The sequence below is a fragment of the Carassius auratus genome, unplaced genomic scaffold, assembly GCF_003368295.1.
Source record: "Carassius auratus strain Wakin unplaced genomic scaffold, ASM336829v1 scaf_tig00046430, whole genome shotgun sequence".
NCBI classification, from domain to species: domain Eukaryota; kingdom Metazoa; phylum Chordata; class Actinopteri; order Cypriniformes; family Cyprinidae; genus Carassius; species Carassius auratus.
The window spans coordinates 10001-19502 of record NW_020526976.1 but is presented as its reverse complement, the minus strand read 5'-3'; the positions used below and the strand labels follow the sequence as shown (position 1 = coordinate 19502).

Genomic DNA, 9502 nt, shown 5'->3' with positions numbered 1-9502 from the left:
ATTCCAGGCGGTCTCCCATCCAAGTACTAACCGGCCCAAACCTGCTTAGCTTCTCGAGATCAGACGAGATCGGGCATAGCCAGGTTGGTAATGGCCGTAAGCGAAGACTGCTGCAAAGAGAGGGCTATTAAAGACCAGCCAATCTTATCGCCATCATTATATAAGTAGGAAGAAAAACCCAAAAGCTTAAAGCACCTGGTATTCCTAGGCAGTCTCTCATCAAAGTACTAACAGACCTAAACCTGCTAAGATTCAGAGATCGGGCATTGACTCTTTTTTTTTTTTTTTTTTTTTTAATGAAAGATTATTATATAATTCGTGAAATTTTCCAAAAAGATTAAGCACCTGGTATTCCAAGCAATCTCCCATCCATGTACTAACCAGGCCCAAACCTGCTAATATTCAGAGATCGGGCATTGACTCTATTTTTGGCAAAATTATTATATACTAAGTGAAAAATGTCCAAAAAGCTTACCAGCACCCGTATTTCCCCAGGCGGTCCTCTCATCCAAGTACTAACCAGGCCCAAACCTGCTTAGCTTCCGAGATCAGACGAGATCGGGCATAGCCAGGTTGGTATGGCGTAAGCGAAGACTGCTGCAAAGAGAGGGCTATTTAAAGACCACAGCCAATCTTATCGCCAGTACATTATATAAGTAGGAAAGAAAACCAAAAGCTTAAAGCACCTGGTATTCCTAGGCAGTCTCTCATCAAAGTACTAACCAGACCTAAACCTGCTAAGATTCAGAGATCGGGCATTGACTCTTTTTTTTTTTTAATGAAAGATTATTATATAATTCGTGAAATTTTCCAAAAAGATTAAAGCACCTGGTATTCCCAGGCAGTCTCCCATCCATGTACTAACCAGGCCCAAACCTGCTAATATTCAGAGATCGGGCATTGACTCTATTTTTTGGCAAAATTATTATATACTAAGTGAAAAATGTCCCAAAAAGCTTACAGCACCTGGTATTCCTAGGCAGTCTCTCATCAAGTACTAACCAGGCCTAAACCTGCTAAGATTCAGAGATCGGGCATTGACTCTTTTTTTTTTTTTTTTTAAATGAAAATTATATATAATTCGTGAAAATTTTCCAAAAAGATTAAAGCACCTGGTATTCCCAGGCAGTCTCCCATCCATGTACTAACCAGGCCCAAACCTGCTAAAATTCAGAGATCGGGCATTGACTCTATTTTTGGCAAAATTATTATATACTAAGTGAAAAATGTCCCAAAAAGCTTACAGCACCTGGTATTCCCAGGCGGTCTCCCATCCAAGTACTAACCAGGCCCAAACCTGCTTAGCTTCCGAGATCAGACGAGATCGGGCATAGCCAGGTTGGTATGGCCGTAAGCGAAGACTGCTGCAAAGAGAGGGCTATTTAAAGACGCAGCCATCTAATCGCCAGTACATTATATAAGTAGGAAAGAAAACCCAAAAGCTTAAAGCACCTGGTATTCCTAGGCAGTCTCTCATCAAAGTACTACCAGACCTAAACCTGCTAAGATTCAGAGAGGGCATTGACTCTATTTTTTGGCAAAATAATTATATACTAAGTGAAAATGTCCAAAAAGCTTAAAGCACCTGGTATTCCTAGGCAGTCTCTCATCAAAGTACTAACCAGACCTAAACCTGCTAAGATTCAGAGATCGGGCATTGACTCTTTTTTTTTTTTTTTTTTTTTTTTAATGAAAGATTATTATATAATTCGTGAAATTTCCAAAAAGATTAAAGCACCTGGTATTCCCAAGCAGTCTCCCATCCATGTACTAACCAGGCCCAAACCTGCTAATATTCAGAGATCGGGCATTGACTCTATTTTTTGGCAAAATTATTATATACTAAGTGAAAAATGTCCAAAAAGCTTACAGCACCTGGTATTCCCAGGCGGTCTCCCATCCAAGTACTAACCAGGCCCAAACCTGCTTAGCTTCCGAGATCAGACGAGATCGGGCATAGCCAGGTTGGTATGGCCGTAAGCGAAGACTGCTGCAAAGAGAGGGCTATTTAAAGACCAGCCAATCTAATCGCCAGTACATTATATAAGTAGGAAAGAAAACCCAAAAGCTTAAAGCACCTGGTATTCCTAGGCAGTCTCTCATCAAAGTACTAACCAGACCTAAACCTGCTAAGATTCAGAGATCGGGCATTGACTCTTTTTTTTTTTTTTAATGAAAGATTATTATATAATTCGTGAAATTTTCCAAAAAGATTAAAGCACCTGGTATTCCCAGGCAGTCTCCCATCCATGTACTAACCAGGCCCAAACCTGCTAATATTCAGAGATCGGGCATTGACTCTATTTTTTGGCAAAATTATTATATACTAAGTGAAAAAATGTCCAAAAAGCTTACAGCACCTGGTATTCCTAGGCAGTCTCTCATCAAGTACTAACCAGACCTAACCTGCTAAGATTCAGAGATCGGGGCATTGACTCTTTTTTTTTTTTTTTTTTTTTTTTTTAATGAAAGTTCTATAATAATTCGTGAAATTTTCCAAAAAGATTAAAGCACCTGGTATTTCCCAAGCAATCTCCCATCCATGTACTAACCAGGCCCAAACCTGCTAATATCAGAGATCGGGCATTGGACTCTATTTTTGGCAAAATTATTATATACTAAGTGAAAAAATAGTCCAAAAGCTTACAGCACCGGTATTCCCCAGGCGGTCTCCCATCCAAGTACTAACCAGGCCCCAACCTGCTTAGCTTCCGAGATCAGACGAGATCGGGGCATAGCCAGGTTGGTTATGGCCGTAAGCGAAGACTGCTGCAAAAGAGAGGGCTATTTAAGACCAGCCAATCTAATCGCCAGTACATTATATAAGTAGGAAAGAAAACCGCCAAAAGCTTAAAGCACCTGGTATTCCTAGGCAGTCTCTCATCAAAGTACTAACCAGACCTAAACCTGCTAAGATTCAGAGATCGGGCATTGACTCTTTTTTTTTTTTTTTTTTTAATGAAAGATTATTATATAATTCGTGAAATTTTCCAAAAAGATTAAAGCACCTGGTATTCCCAGGCAGTCTCCCATCCATGTACTAACCAGGCCCAAACCTGCTAATATTCAGAGATCGGGCATTGACTCTATTTTTTGGCAAAATTATTATATACTAAGTGAAAAATGTCCAAAAAGCTTACAGCACCTGGTATTCCCAGGCGGTCTCCCATCCAAGTACTAACCAGGCCCAAACCTGCTTAGCTTCCGAGATCAGACGAGATCGGGCATAGCCAGGTTGGTATGGCCGTAAGCGAAGACTGCTGCAAAGAGAGGGCTATTTAAAGACCAGCCAATCTAATCGCCAGTACATTATATAAGTAGGAAAGAAAACCCAAAAGCTTAAAGCACCTGGTATTCCAGGCAGTCTCTCATCCAAGTACTAACCAGACCTAAACCTGCTAAGATTCAGAGATCGGGCATTGACTCTATTTTTTGGCAAAATTATTATATACTAAGTGAAAAATGTCCAAAAAGCTTAAAGCACCTGGTATTCCTAGGCAGTCTCTCATCAAGTACTAACCAGACCTAAACCTGCTAAGATTCAGAGATCGGGCATTGACTCTTTTTTTTTTTTTTTTTTTTTTTAATGAAAGATTATTATATAATTCGTGAAATTTTCCAAAAAGATTAAAGCACCTGGTATTCCCAGGCAGTCTCCCATCCATGTACTAACCAGGCCCAAACCTGCTAATATTCAGAGATCGGGCATTGACTCTATTTTTTGGCAAAATTATTATATACTAAGTGAAAAATGTCCAAAAAGCTTACAGCACCTGGTATTCCCAGGCGGTCTCCCATCCAAGTACTAACCAGGCCCAAACCTGCTTAGCTTCCGAGATCAGACGAGATCGGGCATAGCCAGGTTGGTATGGCCGTAAGCGAAGACTGCTGCAAAGAGAGGGCTATTTAAAGACCAGCCAATCTAATCGCCAGTACATTATATAAGTAGGAAAGAAAACCCAAAAGCTTAAAGCACCTGGTATTCCTAGGCAGTCTCTCATCAAAGTACTAACCAGACCTAAACCTGCTAAGATTCAGAGATCGGGCATTGACTCTTTTTTTTTTTTAATGAAAGATTATTATATAATTCGTGAAATTTTCCAAAAAGCTTAAAGCACCTGGTATTCCCAGGCAGTCTCCCATCCATGTACTAACCAGGCCCAAACCTGCTAATATTCAGAGATCGGGCATTGACTCTATTTTTTGGCAAAATTATTATATACTAAGTGAAAAATTGTCCAAAAAGCTTAAAGCACCTGGTATTCCCAGGCAGTCTCTCATCCAAGTACTAACCAGGCCTAAACCTGCTAAGATTCAGAGATCGGGCATTGACTCTATTTTTTGGCAAAATTATTATATACTAAGTGAAAAATGTCCAAAAAGCTTACAGCACCTGGTCATTCCCAGGGCGGGTCTCCCCATCCAAGTACTAAACCAGGCCCAAACCTGCTTTAGCTCCGAGATCAGACGAGGATGGGGGCATAGCCTTTTTTTTTTTTTTTTTTTTTTTTTTTTTGGGCATTTGTTTTTTTATGTTGAAGAAATTGTTCAATCAAACATACATATCAAATTTTAACATACAAAGGTGCATAATATGCTTTCTTTAACATAGACACTCCTAAAGTTTTGGGCTGTCAGACATCTTACAAATATAACTAAAAACACTCATTCCATTGTTTAATCTTTTAAAAATGACAATTCCATCCCCAGGTCATTTAAAATCTTTAAGACCTCCTGAGTAAAAACATAATTAAAAAGATTCATTGTTCCCTCCAACTTAAAGTAATAAAACAGACATTCAACATATTTCTCAACTTTTCTCCTAAACATTCCCCACACATCAATTAAAACATTTTCTTTTTTCACCACTACTCTTCTTTCCCATACCGCACTTTTCATCAACATCACAAGTAAATTAATGATCTTCTTGTTTTTACAATTTTCATTAATTCCCAACATGAACACCTTTTCCCACTCAAATTCCCCAATTTCAACTCCTCTCAAAATTAAAATCATGTTTTTACATCTCTCATTAAAAACTTTCAGCTCATCACAATATAAAAACAAGTGTAAAAACCCTTCATCTGCATCTTGGCATACTTTACATGTTGCACTTTCCTCCATCCCAATTTTGTTTAAAATCACATCTGTGAATACTGCTTTGTTCCTGATAAAATACTCCATATTCTCCAGTTTCGTCTGTACAATTTTACCATTCATGTTCCCCCATATATTCTCTTCTTTTACATCATTGAACAACCATATCCAGTATTCGTTTACAACAGGTTTCTTAAAAACAGTATCTCTAAAAACACAATAAAACATTTTTACAGTACATTCATTAAAAGCACACAGTTTTTCCCCTAGCCTCACATACACATCTTTCCCAGGTTTCTCTTCTTCCATGTTGTCAATTCTGTTTATCCACTCTTGAGGTATTGCATTCTTAATTACATCATACTTGTTTGTTATCTCTCGTCTGCTATAATCCTCCTTTGCCTCCTCCATCACATCCACAATGTATTGCACTGGTAAAAACCCCTCTTTGAATTCATATAAAACATCTCTGACTTTCGTGATTCCCACATCCCACCACTTCTTAAAAAAAACCTCCTTCCCTTGACTTAAAATGCCGTTGTTTAAGAATAAAGGCTGATTTAAAATGCTCTCTCTGCCTTGTGGCTTAAAATGCACATTCGTTAAAAATTTGCCCCATGCCCCCATCAGTTCTTTATAAAAATCTGGCAGCCCCTCCGTCATCCATTTTTTTAACTTTCATCCATAAAATGTTGTCCCCCAAATTAAAATTACTACACTTACTTAAAAAATGCCCCATTGTTCTCTTCCATGCCACTTCGTTTTCTTCATCCAAGTACTTTTTTATTATTTTCACTCTCAAGCTGTTCTTTCTTTGCTCCACATCCATTAACCCCAGTCCTCCCTTCTTCACTGCTCCTATTAAAGTGTTGTATGCTATTCTTGGTGGCTTCCCTTCCCATAGAAAATCTAAAAAACATTTTTTCAGCCTTTTTCTACCCACAACGGCATAGATGACACATATAAAATATACCACAATTTCGAAACCATTAAAACATTAAGAACTAAAACCTTCCCTTTCAAAGTTAATGTTCTCATTCTCCAAAAATTCAATCTTCTTTCAATCCCTCCTAAAGCTTCTTCCCACATAGTTTCATCTGCTTTCTTTTCATCCCTCCCCATTAAAACACCTAAAATCTTCATTTCTTTAGTTTCCTTAAAGGTAAAATGTTCTGTTAAAACCGGTGCCCCTCCAAATCTCATATACAGCGTTTTGTCCTCATTTACTTTAGCTCCTGATCCCCTACAATACTTTTGTACAATTTTAATTGCATTTTCCACACTCTTCAGATCCTTTAACAATAATGTTGTGTCATCCGCGTACTGAAAAATTTTACATTCCCCTCCCTCGATGCCTATGCCTTTTATCCCCTCTCCATGTTTTACAGCCAATCCCAAAGGTTCTGCAACTAAAGAATATAAAAGAGCTGACAACGGACATCCTTGTCTTATCGATCTAGTAATTTTAAAACACTGTGTTAAAAACCCATTACATTTAATTTTTGTTATTGCGCCTTTGTATAAAATCCTAATCCATTTCATAAAATTCTCTCCAAAACCAAAACTTTTTAAAACATCAAATAAAAAACCATGCTCCACCCTGTCAAAAGCTTTCTCAAAATCTAAACTGATAATAAACCCATCTTTATTGCTATCATGTATGTATCTTATCATATCCTTTATACTAATAGTTGTATCTGCTATGTCTCTCCCTTTCACTCCATACACTTGGTTAGTTTTAATTATACTCGGCATGACTTCTTTCAATCTGTTGGCTAAAATTTTAGATAAAATCTTTAAATCAGTATTTAGCATTGTAATCGGTCTATAGTTCTTTAAATCTGTCTTCTCTCCTTTTCTCTTGTATATCAATTTCATTAAACCCATTCCCATTCTTTGATTTAATTCTCCTTTCTTAAACACCTCTACATATACTTCTTTTAAAATGCTAGTTAAAAAATCTTTAAAAACTATATAAAATTCACTCCCCAAACCATCTACACCTGGACTTTTCTTTTTGTTTAATTCACTTATTGCTCTTTTAATCTCTTCTTCTCTAATCTCTTCATCACACTCTTTTTTGTCTAGTTCTCCTACTGTTGTTTTTATTTGCCTCAGTAACTCCAGTTTCTCTTCTTCCCCCACCCCCTCAGTACTAAACAGGTTTTCATAGTATGCCTTTATTTCTTTTAATATTTCCTCATTAGTTTCCACAACTACACCATTTTTCCCTCTTATTTCTTTAATCATACCAGCCTTCCCTCTTATTTTTTCTAAATCAAAAAAAAACTTTGTACATTTTTCACCCTCCACAGTATATTTAGCTTTACTTCTTAGTCTTGCGCCTTCATATTTTTCCTCTTCCATTTCTTTCAATATTCCCTCCAATTCTTTTATTTTTTGTATATCTTTCCCATTCTCATTTAATTCTTTTTCCAATTTTTCTCTTATTTCTCTCTCCTTCTTCCTCTTACTTCTCTGTATTAATTTACTGTACTTTATTGTGAATTTTTTAACTAAATATTTAACATTTTCCCACCATATCCTTTTATCTTCGCCGTACATTCCATTCTCCTTTTCTTTTTCAATAATTTCTTTAATACTTAACACATAGTCCTCATTCTTCAAAACCTCTACATTTAAAACCCATACCCCCGGCCCTTTCTTCACTGAACTCCAGTCTATTTGCATAAAAATTGGTTTATGGTCACTTAAGCTTGATTCTTCATATTTAATATTACCGATAAATCCTTCAATGTTCCTTGTACATAAAATAAAATCAATCCTAGTCTTACACATAAAATTACCCACTAATTGCCTCCTTGAATATTCTTTCTTTTTTTCGTTTCTTTCTCTCCATACATCAATCATATTATTTTCTTCCATTAATAATTTCAGTTCTTTTCTTCCTTTATCATTTTTAAAAACCATTCCCTCTCCCATTTCTAATTTACTGAAAACAGTATTAAAATCACCCATCATAATAACTTCTTTATGTTTCTTTAAAAATTCTCTTAATACATTAAAATATTCCTTTTTTTCATTCTCTACTATTGGTGCATGAATATTAACTAAAATAACTTTTTTCTCCTCATACTCCATTTCAACCGCAATACATTTCCCATCCATGTCATTATATATTGTTTTACACGATACACCACTGTTTTCTTTTATTAAAACTGCAACTCCTCTTCCCAGCCTCCCATCACCATTGTTATATAAAATCTCTCCGCTCCAACTTTTCCTTATTTCAGTCATGTACTCTTCCCTCCAGTTAGTTTCTTGTAATAAAATCACATCTTCTCCTTTACACATTTCTTTCACTTTTTCAAATTTTCCCATGTCTGACAGCCCTCTAGCATTAAAAGTCACTATTCTTAACAGCATAAAACATATAGAAATATGCATAAAACCCATAAACTCAGTCCATCTCCTCCAAACCCTTTAGCAACTCATACTTATTTGTACATTCAAAACCATCTTCTTTAAGCACTCTTTTTCTTGCAGTATCTAAATTGGGTATTACCTTCACAGATCTTCTTCTTTTTGATGATTTCCCCTGCGTCTCCTCATTTTCTTGTCCTTGTTCACACTCTTTTGTAGCATCATTAATTTCTACTGCGTCCATCTCCTTTTGCACACTGTCCGTCACATCCATCGGTGTACATAAAAATCCCTCCTGTTGTGCATCACTCAATACTTTATTCCTTTCATCATCCAGTTCCATAGTATCCAAAGCATTTTTCAAGCTGTCAGTCAAATCCATCTGTGTCCAAATTCCCCCCTCCTGTTGTGTTTGTATGATGGGTTCGTTACACTCTTTCTGTTGTTCCATATCCTTAATTATTTCCAGTCCTTCACCTCGAACTCTTTCTCCATCGTCTCGCTGCTCGTTGTCTCTTTCATGCACCTGCCCGCCCACCTGCTGCTCCTCCTCCTCACCCTGCATCCAACACTCACACTTATTTAAAACCAAATTGCAATCCGGGCACGTCACAGCGTTGCAATTTCTTGCGAAGTGGCCTCTCTCCTCGCATTTATGGCACGTGAACTCTGGGCAGTCCTTCACCACATGGTCTGGGCTCATGCACAGCCGACAAGTCTTCACCTGATGGCTGTGCATCACCCGAAAATATTGTGGACCCTCTGCCGTCTCTATTTTTGTGCTGTAAGGGAGGGAGGCCACCTCCTTCGGGAACCGCGCCTTTACATATCTTGTCCCATCCTCAATGCTGGTGCCCGGATATACACGCCGCTTTATTTTTGAAATTGGGGAAACCCCCCAAACCTCCAGTTTATTTAAAATCTCTTCATCAGCAAGGTAGACGGGCAGATGCATGAAAGAGACAACATAATCTCTGTTTTGAAGTTTTTTTATCTCACAGTTCACTCCATTTATTAACAA

At 37.4% G+C, this 9502-nt stretch overlaps 4 non-coding genes and 2 pseudogenes across 4 annotated transcripts; all 6 read right to left on the bottom strand.

Annotated features, from left to right (window-relative positions):
- Window positions 1-468: 468 nt before the first annotated feature.
- On the bottom strand, window positions 469-589 carry LOC113088555 (uncharacterized; annotated as a pseudogene).
- Window positions 590-1237: 648 nt separating this feature from the next.
- LOC113088557 (5S ribosomal RNA) lies at window positions 1238-1356 on the bottom strand. The gene has a single exon (XR_003286104.1). It is a non-coding gene; the product is annotated as a 5S ribosomal RNA (ribosomal RNA).
- Window positions 1357-1863: 507 nt separating this feature from the next.
- On the bottom strand, window positions 1864-1982 carry LOC113088556 (5S ribosomal RNA). Its single transcript, XR_003286103.1, has one exon. It is a non-coding gene; the product is annotated as a 5S ribosomal RNA (ribosomal RNA).
- A 658-nt stretch (window positions 1983-2640) lies between these two features.
- Window positions 2641-2761, bottom strand: LOC113088554 (uncharacterized; annotated as a pseudogene).
- A 372-nt stretch (window positions 2762-3133) lies between these two features.
- On the bottom strand, window positions 3134-3252 carry LOC113088550 (5S ribosomal RNA). Its single transcript, XR_003286100.1, has one exon. It is a non-coding gene; the product is annotated as a 5S ribosomal RNA (ribosomal RNA).
- Window positions 3253-3761: 509 nt separating this feature from the next.
- On the bottom strand, window positions 3762-3880 carry LOC113088538 (5S ribosomal RNA). The gene has a single exon (XR_003286088.1). It is a non-coding gene; the product is annotated as a 5S ribosomal RNA (ribosomal RNA).
- Between the last annotated feature and the right edge of the window lie 5622 nt (window positions 3881-9502).